Source organism: Odocoileus virginianus, chromosome 7 (genome assembly GCF_023699985.2).
Source record: "Odocoileus virginianus isolate 20LAN1187 ecotype Illinois chromosome 7, Ovbor_1.2, whole genome shotgun sequence".
In the NCBI taxonomy this organism is placed as follows: Eukaryota; Metazoa; Chordata; class Mammalia; order Artiodactyla; family Cervidae; genus Odocoileus; species Odocoileus virginianus.
In genome coordinates, this window is record NC_069680.1 from 80,887,647 (window position 1) to 80,915,147 (window position 27,501).

Below are 27,501 nucleotides of genomic sequence, written 5' to 3' on the forward strand. Positions count from 1 at the left end.
CACCTAGAGAGGAACGCTGACATCACCAACTGCTGGGCTGCATCCCCAGAGTTTCCCATTCAGCAGGGCTGGGATTGGTCCTGAAAATTTGCATTTCTGACAAGCCTCCGGTGACGCTGATCCTGCTGGTCAATGGATTCACTGGGGGAGCCACTGGCTCCGAATGATCCTCTTCTTTCTCTTTAAAATGAACAATTAAGTGAGGAATCTGAAAGTGTAGGTATAGATTTCCCTTCAAATTGACTAGAATTAATTGAGATGGGAGTTGGGATACTAAGGAAACGGAGGATTCAACTCTAGCCAGCTACCTGGGGAGTGGTGCCTCTGAGTCAAGGAAATACAGAAGAAATCGATTTAGGGTGGAAATAATGAGGCCAATTTTAGATTTGTTGAATTTTAAATACAGTACTCATATATCCTTCTCACTTTTCCAAAAAGGTCAGTGCACTGGCTGAGTCATTTTATCATAGTTTAATTATGTGCCTTAAATGGGCATTTCCAAGCTGTGGGGGGAAAAAATCTGGGTGAGATGTTTGCTGGCCCCAGGTGGGCCTTCCTGACCTCTGCGTTTGCGTCAGACACTTGGCGTCTTGGAAGGTGCACATAGTCTGAGGCAAATGTCAAGTCAACTCGGATTCGAGATCTAAGAACCCAGTGGACCTCGCGCCCTTTACCGCAAGGGAGGGAGGTACTGGCCTCCTTTTCCTACCAGTCTGGAAAACACTGCTTGAAGTGTAACGTAGCTTTCCTATTCCAAAGATTTTGTATTATTTTACCATGAGTTGGAAAAATGGACGGCGCCTAAACTCTTTCTCCCTAAAGGAAAGGGATGATAATAACGGAGAAGTTTAAACTATCTCCATCACAAAACGCTTACAGTTCAGAAGGTATGAAGCATCGCCAAGGATTTCCCAGCGGAAACAGCTTCTGCTGTCTACGAACACTGGGCGCAGCCCAGGGGCACAGCTCGCGCCTCGTTCCCACCCCGAAAGCGCTGGGCTGGCGCGGCCGTCCCTTCATTTCCCGTTACTTAGCAACGTCCCGGTAAATGGAGACAATGCCCCGTGAATCTACAGTGCCTTGTGTATTAAGCATTTCTCCTTTCACTGCCCCCCTTGGGGGTGGGGTGGGTGTATTGTGTGTTCTTTAGTAATGGATGGCTACTGGCCGCGCCCAGCACGCTTGGTCCAGGAACTGACCCGCAAGCAAGGATGAAGACGCCAAAGGCTCAGGTCCCCAGAGCCCGCGAGGACCACGGCCTAAGACCCTGCCTTTACCCCTCGACTCCCTTCCCCCAGCCCCTGGGCGACGCGCGCTCCGAGTGGAGAGCCGGGCCAGACGGGGGGCGCGGGGCCGAGCCGGGAGCGCGCGGAGCTGAGCGCGGGGTCGGGCAGCGGGCCCGGGGGGCGCGCGGAGGGCGCGGAGCCCCGGTGCGGGAGCCCCGGTGACGCATCAGTGACGTCGACGGCGGCGGGCGGGATTTCCCGGCCCCTCCCGGGCGCCCGGCGAGACCCCGCCGTGGAGTGGGGGCGACAAAACGCGGACGCGAGGAGGCCGGGGCCGGGGGTCCGCGCTCTGCGGGGGCCGGGGCTGGCCGCGCGCCCGGAGCCCGGCCTGGGGTGCCGAGCAGAGTGCTTGCTGTCCGAGGACTGCACGCTCCAGCGGGGCCGGGGCTCGGCCTCACGTGGTCTTTCCCCCGCCCGGGCCGGGAGGCGCGGGGCGGGCGGGGCCGGTGACGCGGCGCGGAGACCCCGCGGGCGGAGGAGGGGCGGCGCGGGGCGCGCGTTTCCACCGCTAGCGGGTCTGTATCGAGGTGCGGCAGTCCCGGAGCGGAGCCGGCCCCGGGTTTGAGGGGCGATGCCACTCGGTCTGGCCGCCCCCCGCGAGCACCGCCCCGGAGACAAAGCCCGAGCGTGAGCGGCGCCCTCGGCCCGGGTAAGTGGGCGCCCGCCGGCGGGTCGGTCGGGGCGTGTCGGTGGGGAACGGTGGCACAGCCCTTGCTCCTGTGAGCTCGGGGCGAGCCGCAGACAAAAGGGAAACTCGGGCTGGACCGTCTCTGGAACTGGAGAGACGGGTCTGCTGCCTGCGTCGTCCTGCAGCTGTCGGGGGAAGCTCGCGAAACGCACACCTGTGATAATCGGCCGCGCACGCCGAGCCCGGCCCTCGCGGCACCGGCACAGGTGGGTATCAGCGGCCCGGCGGGGGCTCCTCGAATCCGGGACCGTCCGCAAAGCCCTTGGGAAACCCGAGCGCAGGTTTGGACAGACAACTCGGAACGTTGAAGGGGTCTCCTGGGGGTCGCGGTCGCCCCATTTGTCCGGCTTGAAGCAGGGGAAGCTCCTGGGGACCCTGTTTCCGTAAGTAGGTCATGGCAGGGACGTCCCCCATTGAAGAAGTGGAGGGGCCAGTAGTAGCGGAAGAGATGGAGTGGCTAGTTGGTCATTTTATTGGGGGAAATTTCTTTGGGCCCGAAGAAGCCCTCTTGATTCCTCATCACCGGGACACCTGCTTTGGGAGCAGTTCCGGCGGCGTCAATGGACCACGGGGCCCCTTATGGCGTCTGTCCTCCAGTCTGGTGCTGAAATGGGCTGCGCTTGCCGCGCGCAAACCAGCAGCGTTGCGGGGATTTTGGTTTACGGTTTTAAATTACCTTAGGAATAATAACAAAAGGATGGGATGGGGCAGCGGACAGAGGTGTGACTGGAGAAGACTTCGTAATTTAAAAATAAGGAGGACTTGCTTATTTCTGTGTGTCTTGGGCTAGGATGCTCAGAAATGCAAAAATGTAAAGTTTCATCAAGTGAAAAAGTGGATCGTGGACACGCGTTCTCCCACCCTCTCCCCAGCTCCCCACCGACACCCGTTTTCTTCCCTTTCTGTCGCCTCCCAGGACTGTCAAAGGCTGGCAGGGGGCTGGCCGGTTCAGTCGGAGAGAGGGCCTGCTGGGCTGCGCTGGTTTCGCAGTAAAACGTGCCAGTCTTATCATCTGCTCCTGAACCCTCACGGGTGGTGCTTCCTTCTCATAGAAAATTCAGTGGCAGACACCTCAGAGAGGCAGGGAAGGGACTGGGGCTCTTTGGCTGGCTTCGATTCTCTGGGGAAATCCTTTTCCTGATTTTTGGATTGTGTGGGGGAAGGGAGGCACCCACCTTCTGATCTGGCCCTGTTCCCTGCAGACTACTGTGGGAGCAACTGAGGTGATAAATGGAAAACCTGTTTCAGTCCTGAGAAACAAGACAGGGTACATTGTAAACTGGCAATTATTTTTGAAGTGTGGGGTTGGCTGAGTTATCAGTTGTGATGAGACATGGATATCGCACGTCATAACTAGTTCATGTAAATACAAGGTTTATTGTGGTGCTTCCCTAGTTAATGAGTGGCCTCACGTTGAGGTTATTGGGCTGAAATGACTATTTAGGACAAGGCGCTTCCTGTTTTCTCCTCCACCCACACATGGCTCCAATCCTCAGCCTCCTTAACATCCAGTTGCTCAGGGAGAGCCCCTGGAAGATGTTTGGCTAGCTGAGAAAAAAGCACTGCAGAAGGGTCATTCCCAGTAGTGCCGTGATTGGCCGGACAATTGCCTTTCACACATCTCATGCAAGGCGGTGGTGGAGAAACAAGGAAAAGGCTTTTCCTTATTTTCATTTTACAGTTTTTATAGCCAAGACAATCCATGGTGCCCCCCAGATCTTGCTACATTCTTTGAAATGGTGAGAACTGGACCCTGTCCTCTTGTTCCCCGGGTTCCCAGGAAGCAAGTGCCTGACAGCTGTCCCTGGAGGATGAGGTTGGGCTTAGGAGTGATTGTGTATGATCTCTCTCTCTCTCTCTCTCTCTCTCTCTCTCTCTCTCTCTCTCTCTCTGTCTCTCACACACACACACACACACACACACACGCTGACTCACCACATAACTACTGCTTACTGAGGAATGCAGCCAAATGGCTGAGAAAAGACTGAAGTCTACTAGACAGATCATTCTCATTTATTTATAGCCGCATTTCACTGTCACATTTTTCTTACCTTGTCTCATTTTTGTTCTAGCTGAAGAAGGGAGACTACCTTATAATGCATTATGTGCTAGTACATTGCCCTTTTTTCTTAATGGAATTTTGAAATGTCTTTAAGATATTACCTGATTCATTCTCAGAACACCTTTATGAGAATTTACTAGTATCTAACCTTGCACATTTTCTCCATTTTTAATTTTTTTCCACTCTAGACATATTCAGACATCAAGAGGCTTGTTAGGTAAGCCTCTTGTTACTCTCAGGTAGAGAGATTGCTCAGTATTCTTAAACCAGAAACTGAAATTTAACTTCTTTCATACACCAAAAATACTACAAAAAAAATACTTTCAACAATAACCAGCAAAAGAATTTTAACTGTAAGTCAGGAGAAGCTGAATGAGTGTCAGAAAAGAAAAACAGTGAAATCAGTTATAGTGTAGAAATTAGCGTGATGCTACTGAAAGTTCTTGGAGCTTCCCTGATAGCTGAGTGGTAAAGAATCTGCCTGCCAATACAGGATACTCAGGTTCAGTCTCTGGGTTGGGAAGATCTCCTGGCGAAGGAAATGCAACCCACTCCTGTATTCTTACTTGCGAAATCCCGTGGACAGAGGAGCCTGGCAGGCTACAGTCCATGGGGTCTCAAAGAGTCAGTCATTACTTAGCAACTAAACAATAACAACTGAAAAGTCTTAAGTTGCTGGTTAAAGCCATATGAAGAATAAACCAACTATCTTTTTAAATGATTAGAAGTGAAGATGTGCAAATGAAGTTCCCATTTAGGGAAGAAAGTAGAAGCAAGGAGTACTGCTGGAAGGAAAGAAAATATTACACAGGAAAACAATGGGTACTTAAAAAGAGATTATTCAACAAGCTAGCTGGAGCATTCCAAGTCACTTTAATTGTCCAGGAGCTTTTGTTGCGTCAGGTAGCAGCTGGTGTGCAGTCAGTCTTCCTGGTGGAAACTGGCAAACAAAATGGTGAGTCCTGTGAGGATGGGGAGGGTGTGTTGAGGATATGATGCTTGAGGAATGGGCCCTGGGTGTCCAAGGAGAAGTGAGGAGTGTGGTCAAGCTACTCTGTGCCCAAAGCCCTGATTTTCCCAGGTGTCTGCAAGTCACCAGTGCCCCAAACTGGGAGGACCAGACAGCAGAGGGAGTGTGGGGCAGCCCGGTGGAAGAAAGACCAGGCTTCCTCTGGGCCCATCATGTGGATGATCTCATTTACTCCTCACAGCACACCTGCAAGGTTTCTCTTTGTGTTGTTCAGTTGCCAAGCCATGTCTGACTCTTCACCACCCCATGGACTACAGCATGCCAGTTTTCCCTGTCCCTTACCATTTCCTGGAGTTTGCCCCGAGTTCGTGTCTATTGAATCAGTGATGCCATCCAACCATCTCATCCTCTATGCCCTCTTCTCCTTCTACCTTCAGTCTTTCCCAGCATCAGGGTCTTTTCCAATGAGTCAGCTGTTCACATCAGGTGTCCAAAGTATTAGAGCTTGAGCTTCAGCATCGGTCCTTTCAATGAATTCATCGTTGATCTCCTTGCAATCCAAGGGACTCTCAAGAGGCTTCTCCAGCACCAGAGTTTGAAAGCATCACTTCTTCGGCACTCAGCATCTTTACGGTCCAGCTCTCACATCCATACATGACTACTGGAGAGACCATAGCTTTGACTATATGGACCTCTGTCGACAAAGTGGTGTCTTTGCTTTTTAATACACTATCTAGGTTTGTCAGAGCTTTCCTGCCAAGAAGCAGTCATCTTCTAATTTCAGGTTAAAGGTTTCTCTTTAACAACAAAACAACAGTGGTGTGCCCTTAATGTCCTTTTTATCCAGGAGTATTCTGACAGGCTTTTTGTGGGTGATGGTGACTTTTTAAACTAACCAAAGGAGTGCATATACCAATCTATGTGTGTGTGTGCATTCACGCATGTGCTCAGTCAGGTCAGACTCTTTGCAACTCTGTAACCTACCAGACTCCTCTGTGGAATTCTCCAGGCAAGAATACTGGAGTGGATTGCCATTTCCTTCTCCAGGGGATCTTTCTTCCAAAGGAATGATACTTTTGAACTGTGGTATTAGAGAAGACTCTTGGGAGTCCCTTGGACTGCAAGATCAAACCAGTCAATCCTAAAGGAAATCAGTCCTGAATATTCATTGGAAGGACTGAAGTTGAAGCTCCAATACTTTGGCTACCTAATGCAAAGAACTGACTCATTAGAAAAGACCCCGATGCTGGGAAAGATTGAGGACAAGAGAAGAAGGGGATAACAGAGGATGAGATGGTTGGATGGCATCACTGATTCGATGGGCATGAGTTTGAGCAAGCTCCGGGAGTTGATGATGGACAGGGAAGCCTGGTGTGCTGTAGTCCATGGGGTCACAAAGAATCAGAGACGACTGAGCAACTGAACTGAATGGGACTTGTGCTGTGAGGCTGAAGAAGTAGATAGAAGAGACAGACGATAGAAGTAATGCTTTAAACATCCCTCTGGGACCCAGGTTATTCTCTCTGCCCCATCATAGGCAGGCACAACGCAGAGCAGTAGCCCTCAATCCAGTAAGTGGCAGGAACTGTGCTTTCTGCTCTTCTTCTCAGTCCCCGGGCCGCCTCCTGGCTCTCATGTCTAACTAACAGTTGTGGCGCCTTCTCTTCAAGCCCTCCCCAGGATCACCACCAAAGGAAGAGGAGCAGGGCCGTAGCAGTGGAAGAAGGAAAACATTTTAAATTCTTTCCAAAATTCTTATTAGAACACCTCTACAGCTATAGCAAAAGGCATTAACGTGAAAAATAAATGTGCCCTCTGTAGCTCCCGGATTCAACTGTAGTTACTTCTTCCCATGTTTCATCACACAAATTTGTAAAATCAAGAGATTTTTGCCAAAGCAATATATGAATATAAAGATTCAAGTAGGAGAACTGGAATCAGAAAACAGGAAGGAAGGAGGAATGGGAGTATAGAGAAGGGTAGAAAGCAAGTATGGAAGTTGCTGAGGGCGGTTTGTTACAAGTAGGTTTGTTTTCCATGATGGCCCCTCAGTATCTGTGACTCAGGTCTGGACACTGTTGGAGGGGCAAAGACCAGGATGGCAGACAGTGGGTGATGTCAGGACCCTCACATCCTGGAGGGACCCCTTTTTTATCTGTGGATCCCACTCTCACAGTGGCCTCCACCCTCCCATCTTATCTGTATGAAGGTCCAGGCATACCCAAGAATTGGTGTCCTCTGGAGTGTTTTCCCAGTACAGGCATCTGTCCTGTTGCTCTGGAATACCTGCTATGTATACCTTTTCTGGGAATGTAGGAGAGGGGGGATACTTTTTCTCTTCCCTCTTATGTTCTGTACCTGGGGCCTGCAAATTAAACTGCTGACAGGTGAAAATAACCGGGGAATAGAGCTAGATTAAGAGGGGGAGGGTTTATTATGCGTGTACACAGGCCCTTTGCCGGGACGGAGAGAAACCCAAAGAGTACACTTCAGAGCACATATACCCTTTTAACAAAGGGAGGTGAATTGTGGGAAAATGACATAACAAAGCTGGGGGTGGGGGTTGAGCTTCTAGGGGTGGTAAATTTGGGGTGGGTATATGTGCGGCAAAAGTTAATGACAGATAAGGGCTATTTTAGTGAGGTCTACTTGTGTAGGCCCGCCTTGGTGATGTCTTTCTTCGGTGATACTGGTTGTTTTCCTTCTCCTGGGTGACGGGAGTGCGGAAACACCTTCACAAAAGGCAATTTATGTCCTGGTTTTAGGTAGAGAGGGGGAGGCCAGAGAGTTCCTCCTGCATGCTGCTGCCTTTAGCTCAAAATAATCCTTATACCAAGGTGGCATCTTTGGGGATGGTATATTCTGATCCCAGGTGGCTCAGTGATAAAGAATTCACCTGCCAATGCAGGAGACTTGAATTTCATCCCTAGGCCGGCAAGATCTCTGGGAGGAGGGCATGGCAACCCACTCCAGTGCTCTTGCCTGGAGAATCCCATGAACAGAGCAGCCTGGCAGGCTACAGCCCACGGGGTCACAAGAGTCAGACACGACTGGGCAACTGAACAACAATAACATTCTGATCTGCCTCGGAATTTCTAGCAGAACCTTTCCTCAGCAAAGTCTGAAGCCCAAAGCCCGTGTAGCATCCTAAACCAGCATGATTAACGTGTCTTTGCTTTTAGTTTCTGTTCATCAGTCTTGGGAAAATTCTGTTTTCTCTGTGCACCAGCCGATGGTACTTACAACCCAGGGTCTCCCGTGGTCAGTAGATGCTCATTTAGCCCCTGACACCTGTGGGGCCATGCAGGTGAGGGAGGGTTGTGTCCTGGCTAAGGAGACGGATTACTGAAGTGTGTCCGTGTATGTCTGATGGGGAAGCAAATGTTGCAGAGATGTAAAAACAGTCAGGCTCCCGGAGTTTTAATGGCTTTGTGGCCAGGAAAGGCTGATGGAACTTGAGTAGAGATTTCCAAAGCACTGAACCTCAAGGGAAATAACAGAGGGAAGCTGACAGTGACATCAGCCTCCAGATTCTTTCTGTAACTGGGTGAGGTGCAGATAGATAACCGGCCTTCATCAGCCTCCTGTATTTTCTTCTGCAGCTGAATTTTATCCGACAGGACAGGATCACCAGAGTCTTCTGCTGACTTAGACTTTGGGTTCCCAGATGACCCTATCACCCCACCTGTGTCTCTGAGGGGCTTCACCTCATCTCCCTTGCAGTTGGGGTTTGATGTTTCAGCTCCACTCTTATCCACTTGGTTGGTCTTGTCGAACTGTGCCTTTTTCTGGCTGTTTCCCACAGACTTTTCTGTGCTTCTCCATCCACGTGCAGTGTGTGTGACCACAGCTGTGTCTCCACACCCTTAGACCTGTTAAGAGGACATCGGACACCACTGTGTCCTGTCCAGCCCCCACTGTGCTCTCTACGGGGTCAGACTCCTCTGAACGCCCCAGCTTCTCTCCTTGTGCTGGAACTTGTTTTAGTGAACAGTGTCTGAAATAAGTTGATTGTTGGCCTGGACCCAGACACATTTTCCTGGTGAGGGGATTTGTCCCCACGGAGTCTGCTGATCCTCACTGTGACCAGCCTTCCCAGGGTGACCAGCCTTTCTCTGCTTTTCCTGAGCTTTACTGCTGAAAACTACATTCATCCAGATTGCCGGACACCAGGAAAGGACTTTCTCAATGCATGTATTTTGCTGAAAGTGGTAGATGTTTGGCTAATAGACTGTATGTAAACCGTACATTTTTTTTTCCACTGGAGGGAACTCTTTAAAATTGTGACATTTTTCTTCCAATTTTATTTTATGTTATATTGAAGCATAGTTGACTTACAAGATTGTGTCAATTTCTGCTGTGCAGTAAAGTAACTCAGTTGTACATATATGCATATATATATATATTCTTTTTCATATTCTTTTCCATTATACTATTTCATAGGATATCGAATATAGTTCCCTGTGCTATACAGTAGGACCTTGTTCATACATCATACACTTTCACGATGTTCCTTTACTAAGGACTTCCCTAGTGGTCCAGTGCCTACGGCTCCACGCTCCCAATGCAGTGGGCCCTGGGTTCAATCCCTGGTCAGGAAGCTAGATCCCTCATGCCACAACTAAAGATAACGCATGCCACAACTAAGACCCGGTACAGCCAAATAAATAGACAAATAGGTTTTTTTTTAAAGATCTTCATTTACTGAACATGTGACAAGCAGTTGAGTTCATGCACTAGGTATTCTGGGCACTAGCAATTTAAAGATGAATAAGACCTAGTCATGCCCTTCAAAGAACTCATAATCTAGAGGGAAATCCGTGTGTGTAAACAGCTCACCCACCCCAGGTTAACACTCTGACGGCCCCATTTAAAGTGCTGTGGGAGCAGTGAAGCTGGGAGCATCACTTCTTCCAGGGAGCGGCGGGTGCAGCAAGAACCTGACCATGAGCTTGGCTCTTAAACTGGCCCTGGAAAGCTGAGTCACAGTTTTCAATCCAGACAAAGGAGAAAGGGCTTTCTAAGCAAGAGGGACCAGCCTGTGTGGAGGCTCAGAGTCAGGAGAGTGCGGCAAGAGGGGAGAAGGCAGAGCGGAGCCAGGGGATGAAGGCTCGTGAGTGGCAGGCGGAAGCGCCTTCTCTGGGAGGAGCGGCCCGGGCAGGTGCTCAGCAGGTGCAGGATGCAGCAGGGCCCAGCCCTGGCTCTGTGCCTGCTGTGAGGAGTGAGTAGGAGATGGAGGGTGGGGAGAGCTGCCTGCCAGGGGAGCAGAAGTCTGGCTGCAGATGGAACCTCAGCCACTGGTACCCGGGTGATAACAGCGGTGGGCGAGACTGCGCACCTGGAGGGTAGAAGGGAAACCAAGTAGTGAGGCTTCAGAGAACAGATGCACAGTTTGGGACAAAACAACAGTGATTCTGGAGAGCACATGCTCTTTCTACTGCAAGTTCTCCTGTCCCTTAGGAGGGCCCCACCTCACTGCCCAGCAGTGCCTGAGCCTGCTCAGCCCGCCTGTCTCTTCGAAGCCACAGTGAACCGCCACCACCCGCTTCCCTGGGTGACTCATTCTCTGCCGATGGAGCGGCTGCAGCCCTGCTCCTTGTTTACAATTCCTTGGTCCCCCTGATGTGCGGGTTTGATCCGAGGCTGCTCACGCCACCTCTCCCCACTCACTGACGTCGGGGATGACAGTTTATTAGCCTTCAGTGAGAACGTGTCTCTCCCAAAGGGTGAGTCTCTGTTTCCTGTTTTTGCAGAACCTCCTGGTCACCCTCTATTCACCCCCCAAGCTCTGGTGGCCCCAGGTCAGGCTTCACGGTAACCATGGCAACTCGCCTAAGCCGCCCACAGATTGGCCCAGGGCCCCGTCCAGCCTGGGCTCCCTCTGGTTTTCACTGTGAAATGTGCCCCTAGTGGGGCTTCTCTCTCTCACAGTCCTCACTCTATCTGCTCTGCTGATTTTTCCTCACTGCACCTTCCAAGTGTGCGGGATGCAGGGTGGAAGAGGCAGGCAGTGGAGGGGGCGTCAGTGGTTGTGGCTCCTAGACTCTACATACAGCACAGGCTCAGTAATTGGTGGCGCACAGGCTTGGTTGCTCTGTGGCGTGTGGGATCTCCCAGATCAGGGGTCGAACCCATGTCTCCTGCATCGGCAGGTGGATTCTTTACCACTGAGCCACCAGGGAGGCCCCCAGGATTGTCTCTTGAGTTTTACAAACTGCTGATGGTTTCTGTGGGTCCTTCTTCCTTGCGTCTGATCACCCCCAGCCTGCCCAAGCATCCCGGGGCCCCGTTTCCCAGGCTGGTCTCTCCCACTTCCCCCCACCTCACCCCTGGAGCCAGGAGATGTGACTCCCAGCAAACCCCACCTGCAGGACTCAGGTTTTCCGGAAACTCTGGGATGCCTGCATGCATCAGTCTCAGGAGATAGCCTCCTCGATGGGGAAATCAGCTGCTCGCCCTGAAGACCTGCTCCCGCACAGTGCATACTTGACCTTGGAACACAGACATCCCCTCCCAGCTCCCTCCCCACAGCGAGCAGCGCCCCATGGTCCTGAGCAGCCTGCCGTGGCCCCTTGTTTGCTCTGGAGTCAGGAAGCACCCTTGGTTGTTGATGAGACGTGTGAAGGTTGCTGCACGCCTGGTCTCCCAGTGTGACCGCGCTCCTTACACATGGCCGCCAGGCCCCTGGGTTCTCTTGTCCTGCTCACCTCCTCTCTCTCAACACAGGGGTCCAGAGACAGGTCAGTCCCGGCCTTCCTCTGTTCTTTTTCTAGGTGCCTTTGGGGTCCTCTCATAAATGAGAGGGGCTTCCCAGGCGGCGCAGTGATAACCAGTCTGCTGTCAGTGCAGGAGACCCAGTTTGATCTCTAGGTCAGGAAGATCCCCTGGGGTAGGAAATGGCAGTATTCTTGCTGGAGAGTCCATGGAGACACAGGAGCCTGATGGGTCACAGCCCGTGGGGTCGCAGAGAGTCAGACGTTACGGAAGGGCTGAGCACGGAGGCGAGAGACTCCCTCGTACAGTGCAACAGTTGGCACCCAAAACTCCTTTCTGAGGAGGGCTTTCAGAATCTACTTTCAGGTGAAAAGCAAAACACCTCTGTCTTTCTCTTCTCGCTGTAATAATCCTAGTTCCCGAGCAGGCATTGTGGATGCCTCTGGCCGACTGAGAAGGGTTAGGTACAGGGAAGCAGAATCCCTGCAGATGGTGACTGCAGCCATGAAATTAATTCCTTCTTGGAGGAAAAGCTATGGCCAACCTAGACAGCATATTAAAAACCAAAGACATCACTTTACCAACAAGGTTCATCTAGTCAAAGCTATGGTTTCTCCAGGAATCATGGATGGATATGAGAGTTGGACCATAAAGAAAGCTGAGCTCTGAAGAATTGATGCTTTTGAACTGTGGTGTTGGAGAAGACTCTTGAGAGTCCCTTGGACAGCAAGGAGGTCCAACCAGTCCATCCTAAAGGAAATCAGTCCTACATGTTCATTGGAAGTACTGAGGCTGAAACTCCAATACTTTGGCCACCTGATGTGAAGAAATGACACATTGGAAAAGACCCTGATGCTGGGAAAGATTGAAGGCAGGAGGAGAAGAAAATGACAGAGGATGAGATGGTTGGATGGCATCACCGACTCAATGGACATGAGTTTGAGCAAGCTCTGGGTGTTGGTGATAGACAGGGAAGCCTGGCGTGCTGCAGTCCATGGGGTCGCAAAGATTCAGACACAGCTGAACAACTGAACTGAACAGGGAAGCATGGAAATAAAGCACAGATGATGTGTCAGAATATTCTTCTACACCCTAGTCTGGACTTACCTGTTTAGGGAAAGGTAGGACCCTCATGGCCCCTGAGATGGAAGTGAAAGGAAAGATCCCTAACTATTACCAGGGCAATGTAGTGAGGCCAGATAATCAACCGCTGACTGGTTAAAAGAAGTTAAGGGGCTTAAGTTACCTCCCCTCTGCCAGTCTGCAGCTTCCTCAGGGTGGTACCTAGAATTACTGCAAGAAGTCTCTAAATTCGCATCTCCACCAGGAACCCTATAGACTGAACACGGGATGCTGTACTTTTGAATTGTTGCTATTCTGTCGCTAAGTCATATCCGACTCTTTGCGACCCGATGAACTATAGCATGCCAGGCTTCCCTGTCCTTCACTGTCTCCCAGAGTTTGCTCAAACTCATGTTCATTGAATCAATGATGCCATCCAACCATCTCATCCTGTCACCCCCTTCTCCTCCTGCCCTCAATCTTCTCCAGCATCAGAGTTTTTCCAGTGAGTCCTCTTTGCATCAGGTAGCCAAAGTTTTGGAGCTTCAGCATCAATTCTCCAATGAATGATCAGGGTTGATTCCTTTAGGATTGACTGGTTTGATCTCCTTGCAGTTAAAGAACTCTCAAGAATCTTCTCTAGCACCACAGTTTGAAAGCATCAATTCTTGGGCACTCTGCCTTCTTTATTGTCCAACTCTCATATCTGTATATGACTACTGGAAAAACCATAGGTTTGTCTATATGGACCTTTGTCAGCAAAATGATGTCTCGCTTTTTAATGTTCTGTTTAGGTTTGCCATAGCTTTTCTTCCAAGGAGCAAGCATCTTTTAATTTCATGGCTGCAGTCAGCATCCATAGTGATTTTGGAACCCAAGAATGTAGAATCTGCCACTGTTTCCACTTTTTCTCTGTCTATTTGCTGTGAAGTGATGGGACCAGATGCCATGACCTTAGTTTCTTGAAGGTTGAGTTGCAAGTCAGCTTTTCAATCTCCTCTTTCATTCTCATCAAGAGGCTCCTTAGTTCCTCTTTGATTTGTGCCATTAGAATATCTGCTTATCTGAGATAGTTGATAGGTCCCCCAGCAATCTTGTTTCCAGCTTGTGATTGATCCAGCCCTGGCATTTCACATGATGTACTCTGCATGGAAGTTAAATAAGCAGGATAACAATATACAGCCTTGATGTACTCCTTTCCCAATTTTGAACTAGTCTCTTGTTCCATGTCTGGTTCTAACTGTTGCTTCTTGACTTGCATACAGGTTTCTCAGGAGACTGGTAAAGTGGTTTGGTATTCCCATCTCCTTAAGAATTATCCAGTTTCTTGTGATCCACACGGTCAAAGGCTTTAGCATAGTCAGTGAAGCAGAAGTAAACATTTTTCTGGAATTCTCTTCCTTTTTCTATGATTCAATGGATGTTGGTGATTTGATCTCTGGTTCTGCCTTCTCTAAATCCAGCTTGAACATCTGGAATTCTCAGTCCACCTACTGTCAAAGCCTAGCTTGAAGAATTTTCGTCATTGCTTTTCTTTGAGATTAGAATGAAAACTGACCTTTCCAGTCCTGTGGCCATTGCTGAGTTTTCCAAATTGTCTGGCATATTGAGGGCAACACTTTAACAGCATCATCTTTTAGGATTTGAAATAGCTCAGTTGGAATTCCATCACCTCCGCTAGCTTTGTTCATAGTGATGCTTCCTGCACAGTGATAAGGTAACAATGAATCTCAGTCTATTACTGAGTTCTTTAGATCATTTTATATCTCCTGAGTCAGTGGTTCTCAAAAGCACTGCCATAAAGGGGACTTCCCTAGTGGTCCAGGGAGACTCTGCACTCCCAATACAGGAGACCTTGGTCGGGGAGCTAGACCTGGCATGCTGCCACTGAAGATCCCTCCTGCCACAAGTAAAACCTGATGCAGCCAAGTATATAAATGAATAAGTACTGCCATAAAGGAAGCTGCATTTTTCAATATTAGTATTGTTTTAGAAGGGACCTGTATGCTTAAACTACTGAAACCATGGTCTGTGAAATCCCTTCCGTTTCTAACACTCTGTGGTTCATTAACAATGTCTTATTAAGATAAGCGTTCTAAATATGCAGGAATCCCCTGGTGGCTCAGACAGTTAAGAATCTCCCTGCAATGCAGGAGATCCAGGTTTTATCCCTGGGTCAGGAAGATCCCCTGCAGAAGAGAACAGCTGCCCACTCCAGTTTTCTTGCCTGGAGAGTCCCGTGGGCAAATATCTTTGCTGTCAACATTTTCCTCATTGCTTTCCTACATCAGCCGCTGGCCTCAGAGCAGGAAGACTCTCTAAGCAGCTTTCCTTCCTTCCACAGGCAGTGAGTGCAGACTCAGGGGAGGGGTCCTCCCCGCCTAGGTGTAGGGAGCAGTTCTGAAACTGGCGGTTGGTTCCTCACCCTCCCCTCAATCAGTGGGACGGACTGTGCCATCACATGGGGACCCCCACCTCCCCCACCCGTCTCTGGTTTGGAGTCTCCTCCCATCCCCAGGTGAGCCTTTGCTTGTACCAGAGCTTCATTTTATCTGCTTATCAGATTAGGATACTGGTGGTTTTTTTTTTTTTTAACTTTTTATTTTGTACTGGGGCTTGCCAGGTGGTGCTAGTGATAAAGAACCCGCCTGCCAGTGCAGGAGACATAAGAGACGTGGGTTTGATCCCTGGGTCAGGAAGATCCCCTGAAGCAACACGCTTCAGTATTCTTGCCTGGAGAGTCCCATGGGCACAGGAGCCTGGCGGGCTCTGGTCCACAGGGTTGAAGAGAGTCAGACACAACTGAAGTGACTTAGCACACGCGCAGTGGCCAATCAACAGTGTGATAGCTTCAAGTGAACAGAGGAGAGATTGAGGCGAGTCCCTTGTATGGCTGGCGCCCCTTGCTGTTCACAGGGACACTGGTCTTTGCCTCCTTCTCTATTTACTTACAGAGATTTTGTATGTGAGCCGGACCACTTGTATCATTTTCTTACATTTTTTTTTTAAAGTCTTTATTGAGCTTGTTACAATATTGCTTATGCTTTATGCTTTTTCATTTTTTGGCTGTGAGGCATGTGGGATCTTAGTTCCCTGACCAGGGATAGAACCCACACCTGCATTGGAAGAGGAAGTCTTAACTGCTGGATCACCAGGGAGGTCCCCATTTTCTTGCTTTTTATAGTCTTTTCTCGGTGAGATTTTTCCCATCTCAGATGCCTCTTCACAAGAGCCAGTTGACTTCTGATTAAAAGGAGAAAAAGACAGAGCCGGCCTCCCTGGCCCACTGTCTTGCTCAGACGTGGCTCAGAGTGTTCCCAGTGTGGTCCAACCACTTGGTACAAGAGGAGGTTTTTCTCCTCCAGTGCTTCGCGTAGGGAAGCTGGCACAAGTCAGATCAGCTCAGCATCTCCCGGGGGCTGTGGCTCCTTTGGCTGCTGGGAACGGAGAATTTGTCTCTGCTTGCCTTCAGCCCCAGCCCTGCCGATTGCCACCACCTCCTCTCCTTGGGGGCTACTCTCCACAAACAACTGCTTTTCCTGGGATCTTCAGCAGTCTGTTGACACATTAAAGAAAAACTCAGGTCATACTCTGCATCTTTTTTCTTGGAAAATACCCAGATTATTTTCAGGCTTTTAAAATGGGACCTGTTTTTTGTTTTGTTTTTTTCTTCCACTGCTGATAACATTTCCTCCTCCATGCATAGTTCACTTGAGCCTCACAAAACATTCTGTCTGCAAAGTATGAGTAACCACCTTGGAGAAATCCCGTTAATGCCCGTGACAAAGGATTGGCCCTGTTAGTCGGTATCAGTTCTTCCTTCCTCTTTAATTTATTATTTTTTAAATTTTGATTGTGCTGGGTCTTCGTCGCAGCACATGGACTTCCCTACTTGTTGCACACAAGCTTTGCTACCTCAGAGATATGTGGGATCTTAATTCTCCAACCAGGGATTGAACCTGCGTCCCCTGTGTTAGAAGGTGGAATCTTAATCACTGGACCACCAAGGAAGCCCCTTTCCTTCCTCTTTATAAAGACAGCTGACTTTGAGTTGTCATTTGGTCTTAAAAAAATTCTCTTCCTCTAGAAGGAAAATTGAATTACTGTGTTTGTCTTTCTCCTTTCTAGATCAAGACATTAAGTTGTTGTCGTTTAGTCACTAAGTCATGTCCGACTCGTTGTGACCCCATGGACTGTAGCCCACAGATCCCTCTATCCATAGAATTTTCCAGGCAAGAATACTGGAGTGGGTTGCTGTTTCTTCCTGCAGGGGATCTTCCTGACCCAGGGATCAAACCCATGTGTCTTGCACCTACTGCCTTGGCAGGAGGATTCTTTGCCACTGCACCACCAGGGAAGCCCAGTGTGCATCTACTAACATCTTTTTTTTTTTTCCATTTATTTTTATTAGTTGGAGGCTAGTTACTTTACAACATTGCAGTGGTTTTTGTCATACATTGAAATGAATTAGCCATGGATTTACATGTATTCCCCATCCCGGTCCCCCCTCCCACCTCCCTCTCCACCTCATCCCTCTGGGTCTTCCCAGTGCACCAGGCCCGAGCACTTGTCTCATGCATCTAACCTGGGCTGGTGATCTGTTTCACCCTAAATATACATGTTTCGATGCTGTTCTCTTGAAACATCCCACCCTCGCCTTGTCCCACATAGTCCACAAGTCTGTTCTATACATCTGAGTCTCTTTTTCTTTTTTTGCATATAGGGTTATCGTTACCATCTTTCTAAATTCCATATATATGTGTTAGTATACTGTAATGGTCTTTATCTTTCTGGCTTACTTCGCTCTGTATAATGGGCTCTAGTTTCACCCATCTCATTAGAACTGATTCAAATGAATTCTTTTTAATGGCTGAGTAATATTCCATGGTGTATATGTACCACAGCTTCCTCATCCATTTGTCTGCTGATGGGCATCTGGGTTGCTTCCATGTCCTGGCTATTATAAACAGTGCTGCGATGAACATTGGGGTGCACGTGTCTCTTTCAGATCTGGTTTCCTCGGTGTGTATGCCTAGAAGTGGTATTGCTGGGTCATATGGCAGATCTATTTCCAGCTTTTTAAGGAGTCTCCACACTGTTTTCCATAGTGGCTGTACTAATTTGCATTCCCACCAACAGTGTAAGAGGGTTCCCTTTTCTCCACACCCTCTCCAGCATTTATTGCTTGTAGACTTTTGGATAGCAGCCATCCTGACTGGCGTGTGATGGTACCTCATTGTGGTTTTGATTGTGCCTCTACTAACTTAAACTCAGTCCCCCACCCCTTTCCCTTGGCAGCCACATGTCTGCTCTCTCTGTCTGTGAATTTTATTTTTTGTGGATAGGTTCATCTGTGTCATATGTTATATTCCACTTATAAGTGATACCATATGGTATTTGTCTTTCTTTTTTGACTTACTTCACTTAGTATCATAATCTCTAGTTGCATCCATGTTGTTGCAAATGGCATTGTATTATTCTTTTTATGGTTTAATAGTATTCCATTTTCTGTGTGTAGCACATCTTCTTTATCCACTTATCTGTCTATGGACATTTGGATTGCTTCCACGTCTTGGCTGTTATAAATAGTGCTGCTGTGAAGAATGAACATAGGCGTGCACATATCTTTTTCAGTTAGTGTTTTGAGGAACCTCCACAGTAGCTGCACCAACATACGTTCCCACCAGCAGTGTAGAGGGCACCCTTTTCTCTACCTCCTCTCCAGCCTTTGTTTTTTTGTAGACTTTAGTGATGGCCGTTTTGACCAATGTGTGGTCATGCCTCGTGGTAGCTTTGATTTGCCTTTCTCTAATGATTAGCAATGTTGAGCATCTTTTCATGTGCCCATTGACCATCTGTAAGACATGGAAGAGTGTTAAATGCATATCACCAAGTAAAAGAAGCCAATCTGAAAAGGTCATATGCTGTATGATTCCAACTATTTGACATTCTGGAAAAGGCAGCGTTATGGAGACAGTAAAAAGATAAGTGGCTGCCAGGGATTGGCAGAACACTGAGGATTTCTTTTTTAATTGACTGGTTTTTAAGAGCAGTTTTAGGTTCACAGCAGAGTTGAGCAGAAGGTACAGAGTTCCCATGGACCCCCTCCTCCCACGTGTGTACAGCCTCCCCGCTCTCAGCGTCCTCGACAAACTAGCACAGTCGCAAGTTATAAATATATACTGACACACCATCATCACCCAAGGCCCACGGCTGACATCTGGGTTTATTCTTGGTGCTGTACATTCTATGGCTTTGGACAAGTTCTCGGAAGATTTTTTTTGGCAGTGAGACTATTCTATTCGATTCTGTGATGGTGGATACATGTCATTATACATTTGTCCACTCCCCTGCTAGGAGCTGCTTTCAAGGTCAGTTCTTCCCTAGGTTCAAGAGAGTCACTAATGTGTTACAGGTTTTCCCAAGAGCCACAGTTTACTGTCTGTCCTCCTCTCTGGTGCTCAGGAGCCGGTTTGTAAATAGCACCCTTGACCAAGACAAATAGCAGGTTGCTAAAGGTGAGACACAACAGTGATGGAGCCAAAGACCAGAAAGAAATCTTATTTGATCTGTTTTACTCCTAAAGTCATTGGAAATTAATAATACTGGAAATAATTGACATACACACACACTCACAATATAGAGTAAAATATTGATGCTTTCTAACAAAATCATGTGATTTTTTTTTTAATTTGAATTTTCCAGGAATGTGAAAATGAATGGTTTGCCCTAAGAATGCCTGCAGAAAATTTGTTCTTCTTAAATAATGCTAGGAGCAGACATATGAGAGCATTTATCCTTTTCTCAATCAAGAATTACATGGAAAACAAAAGTATCATCGTCCGTCAGCCACTTTCCACTTTGGAAAGGAGCTTTTCTGTTGAAATAATGTCATGTCAGAGTGGGATGTGACGTAGTCTGACCTACACCAGGTTTACCTGGGCCCCTTGACCCTGTTCTCCTGTCTGATGTCTCCCTGTTAGAATGGGGATGTCTGTCTTATGCCTGTCACTGTGGTATTTTGGAAGCAGATAACTTGTCTGATTTCACAGGTTCACAGCTGGAGAGGAATTTTTTCCACCAGATGAATCATAACTCAAGTTCTTACCCACACTTGATTTAGATGATATTTAGATGAGATTTTGGACTTCAAGTCAATACTGAAATAGATTAAGACTTTTGGCCTGTTGGGATGGGGTGAATTTATTTTCTTGTAAGAAGGACATGAGTTTGGGGGGACCCAGGGGGTAGAGGGTAATAATGAGCGGAATTGTGTGCCCCACGAAATTCAGAATGACTTTGTTTGGAGATAGGCCTTTAAAGAGCTGATTACTGGGGTCATGTGGTGTCTTTATAAAAAGAGGAAATTAGGACACCATCACACACCAAGGGAAGACCCTTTGAGGCCACAGCAAGAAGTCAGCCACCTGCAAGCCACAGCGAGAGTCCTCAGAAGAAACCAGCCCTGCCTGGAGACCCTAAGCCAAAACCCAATTTCTTGTCTTTTCCAGCCTCTAGAGGCTCCATGTGTTCCTTGAGGTCCCCCTCCCATCTTCAAAGCCAGCCGGTATTTGCAGCATCTTCAGATTTCCGCTGTGACACCAACTCTCCCACCTCCTTCAGCATCACGGTCCAGCTTGAGCAGCTAGGACATGTAACCCAGTGGCAGAAAGAGGTCACTTCATGCTTTGTGAGGGCTGATGTGAAACCGTGCTTCGTCATTCAGTCCGACTCTTTTGAGACCCTGTGCATGGGATTCTCCAGGCAAGAATACTGGAGTGGGTTGCCATTCCCAGCTCCAGGGGATCTTCCCGACCCAGGGATTGAATCCGGGATGCCTCAGTTGCAGGGGCATTCTTTATTGCTTGAGCCAGCAGGGACGCCCACAATGTAAAAGCAGTAGAGCACCGTTAGGCTTTTTAATAAGTTGTTTATTTACTTTATTTTTGGCAGCACTGGGTCTTCACTGCTGTGCGTAGGCTTTCTCTAGTTGCCAAGCACAGGGTCTAGGGCACAAGCATCACTCCTCCATGGCGTGAGAGAGCTTGAACTTCACATTCCTGGACCAGGAGTGGAAGCCATGTCCCCTGTATTGGCAGGTGGATTCTTAAACACTGAACCACCAGGGAAGCTGCTCTATTAGACTTTTTAATACTTGTTTCTGTTGATTAAGACTTTGGACTCCATCTGAAAGGGCCAAAGAAAAACTTAGGGAGTGTCTGAGCTGGAGGATCACAGGGAAGATGAATCTCTTGTTTATTCTGCACCAGTTTGTCAAGCGCTCTTAAATATAACAGCTGCTCTGCCAACCTTGTCTAGTTTTTTGGCTTTAGCAGGGACCAGAGCAGAAGGGCAGTCACCAGGGGACTGGTACCCAGCAGGCTCCAGCATCACTCAGACTCAGTGTGTCCCTCCTAAGGACCCTTTGTCTCCCAAATCTACTCCACCACATACCATGCTGAACGGTTCTTACCCTGTGCCTGGTTAGCATCAGTGTGATTAGTTGTTATTAGATCAGGCAGATGACATCAGGCAATCAAGACGTAAGCTGAGTAATTGAGACCCAGATTGTAAAAAGCACCAGGCTTGACCACAGCTGTATTTGATTTGCAGAGTAGCTCTAGCAGGAGCGGGAGTGGCCCTGCCCCCGCTCAAAGGACCGAGGGGGCCGTGTTCCCACTGAAGGCGCGGAGCTGAAGTGGTCCGGTCCGTGCGACAGCAGCTGATTCTCTGCCACTGCCCTCCAGTGGCCCAGACGTCATCTCCATCCCAGAATGACTAAGAGCGAGCAAAGGTTGCCATGTGAGGCTAAAACAGCACTTGGGCTTCCGTATATGCATACAGAATGCACCCTCTGCCGCTTTAGCAGTGTGAATCTTGGGGTGATTTAGTGATCCTTTGTTTTGAAGCAGATGTGACCTACATTGTTGCGGGGGGGGTGGGGGTGGGAAGGGTGAGGGATGAGGTACTCCAAAATGTGCACTCAGCGCATGATATCTTTGTGACAGTTCTGAACCAATTTATCCAAAAGCTGAGGAGAAGGGATCCTAGATGATGACTCTGAATGTCGGGAGAGCCTCTCCCCAATTTTCACGCCAGAAGCATTGTCACCTGTGAGTCAAGCATCAGACAGGATCTCAGGGTGACAAAGTGACTTCCTTACATTCTACCTGTAGCCCCTTTAACCTGTGGGGATTGGATCAGAGAGCAAATCTATGTGAAGACACCATGTGGGACCAGAAATTGTGGCTCCAGCCCCAGGCATGGCTGTTAACCCAGGGTTATTCTGGGGCTCTCGCCAGTGATCCGATTCTTTCCTGAGCACCCCTGAGACTCAGCAGGCTGACCCCACTGGTCTGTGCCCAGAAATGTCATCCAGACATGAATACAGCTTCTCAGGGTGGAATCCTTGCTGTAATTGATGCCCCCTTGTATTGGGTTTTCCAAATAGAATTTCTTAAGTTAGTAGTAAAAAATGTTATTGACTTCTAGTTGATTTACAAGCTTGTGTTAATTTCTGTTATACAGCAAAGCAAATCAGTTTTACATATACACTCTTTTTTCATATTCTTTTCCATTATGGTTTATCACAGAATATTAAATATCATTCCATGTGCTAGACAGTGGGACCTTGTTGTTTATCCATTCTATATATAATGCTATAATTTGCATTTAATCCCAAACTCCTAATCCTTCCCTCCCCCAGCCCTTGGCAACCACAAGTCTCTTGCCTATATCTGTGAGTCTGATTCTGTTTCGTAGATACATTTGTTTGTATTGTATTTTAGATTCCACATGTAAGTGATACCATATGGTATTTGTCTTTCTCTTCCTAACTTACTTTGCTTAGTATGATAGTTTCTAGGTTCATCCATGTTGGTGCAAATGGCATTCTTTCATTCTTTTTAATGGCTAAGTGCTATTCCATTTCAGCTGTGTACCACAACTTCTTTATCCATTCATCTGTTAGTGGACATTTAGGCTGATTCCATGTCTTGGCTATTGTAAATAGTACTGCTATGAATATAGCAGTGCATGTATCTTTTTGAATTAGAGTCTTATCCCGGTATATGCCCAGCAGTGGGATTGCTGGATCATGTATCAGCTCTATTTTTAGTTTTTTGAGGAGCCTCCATGTTGTTTTTCATAATGGCTTTCCCAGTTTACATTCCCGCCAACTGTGTAAGAGAATTCTCTTATCTCCACACCTGCTCCAACATTTATTATTTGTAGACTTTATAATGATGGCCAGTCTGACCAGTGTTAAGTGATACTTCATTGTAGTTTTTATTTGCATTTCTTTGTTAGCTATGATGAGTTCTTTTCATGTGCTTATTGGCCATCTGTATGTCCTTTTAGAGAAATGTCTATTTAGGTTTTTTGCTCATTTTCCCATTAGGTTGTTTGTTTTTTTGTTGTTTAATTGTGTGAGCTGTTTGTGTATTTGGGGGTAAAACCCTGTTGGTCGCATCATTTGCAAGTATTTTCTCCATTTGATAGGTTGTCTTTTCCTTTTGTGTATGGTTTGTTTGTTTGTTTGGCTATGCAAAAGCTTGTAACTTTGATTGGGTCCCATTTGTTTATTTTTCCTTTTATTTCTATTGCCTTGGGAGACAGACCTAAGAAAACATTGGTATGATTTATGTCAAAGAATGTTTCGTCTCTGTTTTCTTCTAGGAATCTTGTGGTGTCATGTCTTACATTTAAGTCTTTAAGCCATTTTGAGTTTATTTTTGTTTATGATGTGAGGAAGTTTTCTACTTCATTGATTTACATGCAGATGTCTAACTTTTCCAACCCCACTTGCTGAAGGAATGTCTTTTCCCCATCATATATTCTTGCCTCCTTTGTTAAAAATTAATTTACTGTACGTGTGTAAGTTCATTTCTGGTCTCTGTATGCTGTTCCATTGGTCCATTTGTCTGTTTTTATGCCAATACCATGCTGTTTTGATTACTGTAGCACTGTAATATTGTCTGAAGTCTGGGAGGGTTATGCCTTCAACTTTGTTCTTTTTCTTAGGATCGCTTTGGCAATTCTGGGCTTTTTATGGTTCCATATAAATCTTAGGATTATTTGCCTTAGTTCTGTGAAAAATGTCATGGATAATGTGATGGGGGTCACATTAACTCTATAGATTGGAAAGTGTGGCCATTTTAACAATATTGACTCTTCCTCTTTCCATTTCTTTGAGTCATCTTAAGTTTCTCTTATTAATGTGTAGTTCTCAGCATTAAGTTAGTACTTTTGTCTCAAGACTCAAAAATCTTTTCAAGGCCACAGTGTTTCCCTTGCACAGTCTACAGACTTCTACTGAAACACTTATCTGGTGCCCCAGCGGTAAAGAATCTGCCAGCAATGCAGGAGACCACCTGCCAATGTAGATGTGCATTCAATCCCTGGGTTGGGAAGGTTCCCTGGAAAAGAAAATGGCAACCCGCTCCAGTGTTCTTGCCTGGAGAAGCTCATGGACGGAGGAGCCTGGCGGGCTATATTCCATGGGATCACAAGAGTTGGACACGACTTAGTGACTAAACCACCACCATTGGTTAGGGAGATGCAAAGCTGCTGTGACAGAGAGCCCCAGAAAGACAGTATATAAAATGCATAGAACTGTTTCTCTCTATCACCTCCAAGGCCAGAGGTGAGCAGCCCAGCTGGACGGGGCAGCTGAGTGGTGAGTGCATGTCAGAGACACAGGCTCCTTATAATCTCTCTCCCTCTCTGCTCCAGGACTGTAGTCCTCAGTCTCTCCTGAGCACCTCAACCCCCTGAAGGGCTGATTAAGCCATTTTCCACTCCCACTCAGCAGGTCTGAGTAGGGCTTGAGAATTTGCATTTCTGACAAGCTCCCAGGTGATCCTGAGGCTGTTGGCCCAGGGATCCTGCTTGGGGAACCACTGCTCAGTGGCCTGTCTTAGCCTGCCCTGGCTGATTGCCAACACATCCATGGTCCAGATTATGGAGTGGGGAAGGTGTGTGGAGGCACACACACACACTCACACACACGCACATAGTATTCTAAGGCCCAGGTGGGAAGTGGCACCCTATATTTCCACTCATTTTCCACTGGTGAGAAAACTCACAAAGCCATGCCTACCTTCCAGGGATGCTGGAGAAAGTTGAGTTCATGGCCATGTCAATGAAAATAACCAATAAACAATCTATAATAGGAATAGAAAAGAATTCTGTTGAAGCCATACTGAAGATATAGCCCAGAAGACAGCCTCTCAAGGTATTCAGCACAGTTTCATATCTTGTCAGAACAAAGAACATTAAACAAGTTAGGGATACATTCCTTCAAACTTTAAAAAACAAATATACCAGCAAGGCAGCATGACCTTGGCACCTGGGAAGAGAGTCTTTGTTATCAAAGGAGTCCCAGCCTTAATGTCCCAGAAAGAGGGGCATTTCATCTTTATTTTTCACATGGTCAGTGTGCCCTTTTCTTTAATTATTAAAGCAGATGTTTGGGGTCTTCCCTGGAAGTCTGCTGGTTAAGACTCCAAGCTCCCAATACAGGGGGCAGAGGTTTGGTCCCTGGTCAGGGAACTAAGATGCTGCATGCTGCATGGCATGGCCTAAAAATAAATAAAATAAAAATAACAAAAATGCAATGAAAAAAATAAAGGGGCCAGGAAATACAAGAGGATACTTAAACATTTGGGGGGGTGGGATTTTTTTTTAAAGCAGCTGTACAATGTAGGTTTGATCAGCCACAAACAGGCTATTTTAGCTAATCTAAAATTCAAGTCATGCATGTATGTAAGCCAGAATGACCTCCCCATACCTCAGTATGTGAGCATCTGTTTTATCAGCCACCATTATATTATTATGAGAAAAGGGGAGAGTGGATTCTGTTAGATACTCGCGTACACCTGTGACCCTACAGCCCCGGCTCAGTTATTCTCCTCCAGCCCCTGCGCTCTCTGTGGGGACAGGCCGGCCCCGTGCCCCCTGCCTCAGAGTCTTTCACAGAAACCCACACATATGCTGCAGTCCGCATCAAGTCCTCTGGTTCTACACCCACTGAGAAACACACGCTGCCGCGTGTAGGAAGACGCCCGTCAACTCCATGCTTGGAGCCACCTGTGACGCCCCCCACGGGGACCGTGACCCCTGCTCCTCAAGGCCCAGCATTGCCGTCCGCAAATGCCTGTGACTGCAGTTACCCTCGGAGAAGGCGATGGCACCCACCCCAGTGCTCTGACTGGAAAACCCCATGGACGGAGGAGCCTGGTGGGCTGCCGTCCATGGGGTCGTGAAGAGTCGGACACGACTGAGCGACTTCACTTTCACTCTTCACTTTCATGCATTGGAGAAGGCAAAATGGCAACCCACTCCAGTGTTCTTGCCTGGAGAATCCCAGGGATGGCGGAGCCTGGTGGGCTGCCGTCTATGGGGTCACACACAGTCGGACACGACTGAAGTGACTTAGCAGCAGCCGCAGCAGTTACCCTGCTTCACATCCAGGAGCAAAATTAGCTCCATTTAGGATCTGAAACAACAGCAGCCATGGGTAATTAACATTGCTGCTCTGAAGCCCGGATTCGCTCTTGCCCGGGCAAGAGTCATGTCCACGTGGACCTGGGTTGTGTTGGCTCTGGGAACCCAGGCATCCATGTACCTCTGTGCACCAGGGGCTCCTCCCAGCCCACGGCCACCTGGTAGATCTTCCCAGGCCCCCACAGTGAGACCACAGCATTTTGTTTAGAGATGAGTATATTTTCTTCAGGGGGAGAAAAAAGCTTTGGAAAACATCACGGTAACATTTAGTGCTAGTAGAAAGCAGTGTTTTTTTTACCATGTGTAAGACAGACGCTGGTGGGAAGCTGCCGCATAGCACGAGGAGCTCGGCTCGGTGCTCTGTGATGCCCTAGAGGAGTGGGGTGGTCGGGTGGGAGGGGGGCCCGTGAGGGAGGGGGTCTGTGTATATGTTCAGCTGACTCACATGTTGGACAGCAGAAAGTAACACAACATTGTAAAGCAACCGTCCTCCAATTAAAAAAAAAAAACGCATGTTTCAGCAACCAGATCAAGGAAGCCAGTGAGGAGCTGGGTTCCTGGCCATACCAACGCCTGGCCTCCTCTGAGAAGCAGCGATGATCCTATAGCCCCTCAAGGGACCAGAGCATCTGGTGGGCTGACATCTGAAAGATGCGCCAAGCATCAGAGAGAAGACACTGTGTGTAAATGCCAAGTGAATGAAATCAATACAGCCTTTTCCTGATGTGTGGTCTCTTAAAGTGCCACCGGAATTAATCATCTGAAAGAGGGGTCCCCAAAGCTTGAAAGGACTGTGGCTCACATTGAAGGTCAGGAGAGCAGTGACCCCCCCCACCCCCCCACCTTCATACCAACTCAGGTGTCTTGGGGAAGGTCTCACTGTCTTGGGTTCAAGGTCTAGTCCAACAAGGAACTTCTCCACCTACAAGGTACGTGTGAATGACTCGGGTTGATGTGGATCCCATGCAGGCCTGGGTGGGGCTGAGATTCTGCACCCGTCCCCCCAGCTCCCAGGGCTGCTTCTGCGGGTCCCCCCTGCCCTGCTGGTGGAGTGTGTGCCCGAAGGGGACTAGCTGTGACCCCACGTGACTCAGATGCACAGCAAATCCTGGGAGCCAATGGACTCGCGCCTCAGTTGGAAGGCTTAGGACGTCAGGATCTCTCTGCAGAGCAGAGAGGGAAGCGGAGCTTCGGGTCCCTGAGGTGGGACCAG

At 48.1% G+C, this 27,501-nt stretch overlaps 1 protein-coding gene across 3 annotated transcripts in view; it reads left to right on the top strand.

The window, feature by feature from the left end:
- The first annotated feature begins 1,459 nt into the window (after positions 1-1,459).
- The window catches only part of GNG4 (G protein subunit gamma 4), a 68,990-nt gene continuing 42,948 nt past the window's right edge, over positions 1,460-27,501 (top strand). The window contains exon 1 of one of the 3 annotated variants that reach the window (XM_070471058.1): positions 1,460-1,935. The gene's annotated coding sequence lies outside the window, so the exon portion shown is untranslated. Of the gene's footprint in view, positions 1,936-1,956; positions 2,181-27,501 lie in introns of those variants that run through there. The other 2 variants (XM_070471056.1, XM_070471057.1) reach the window with 2 other exon arrangements.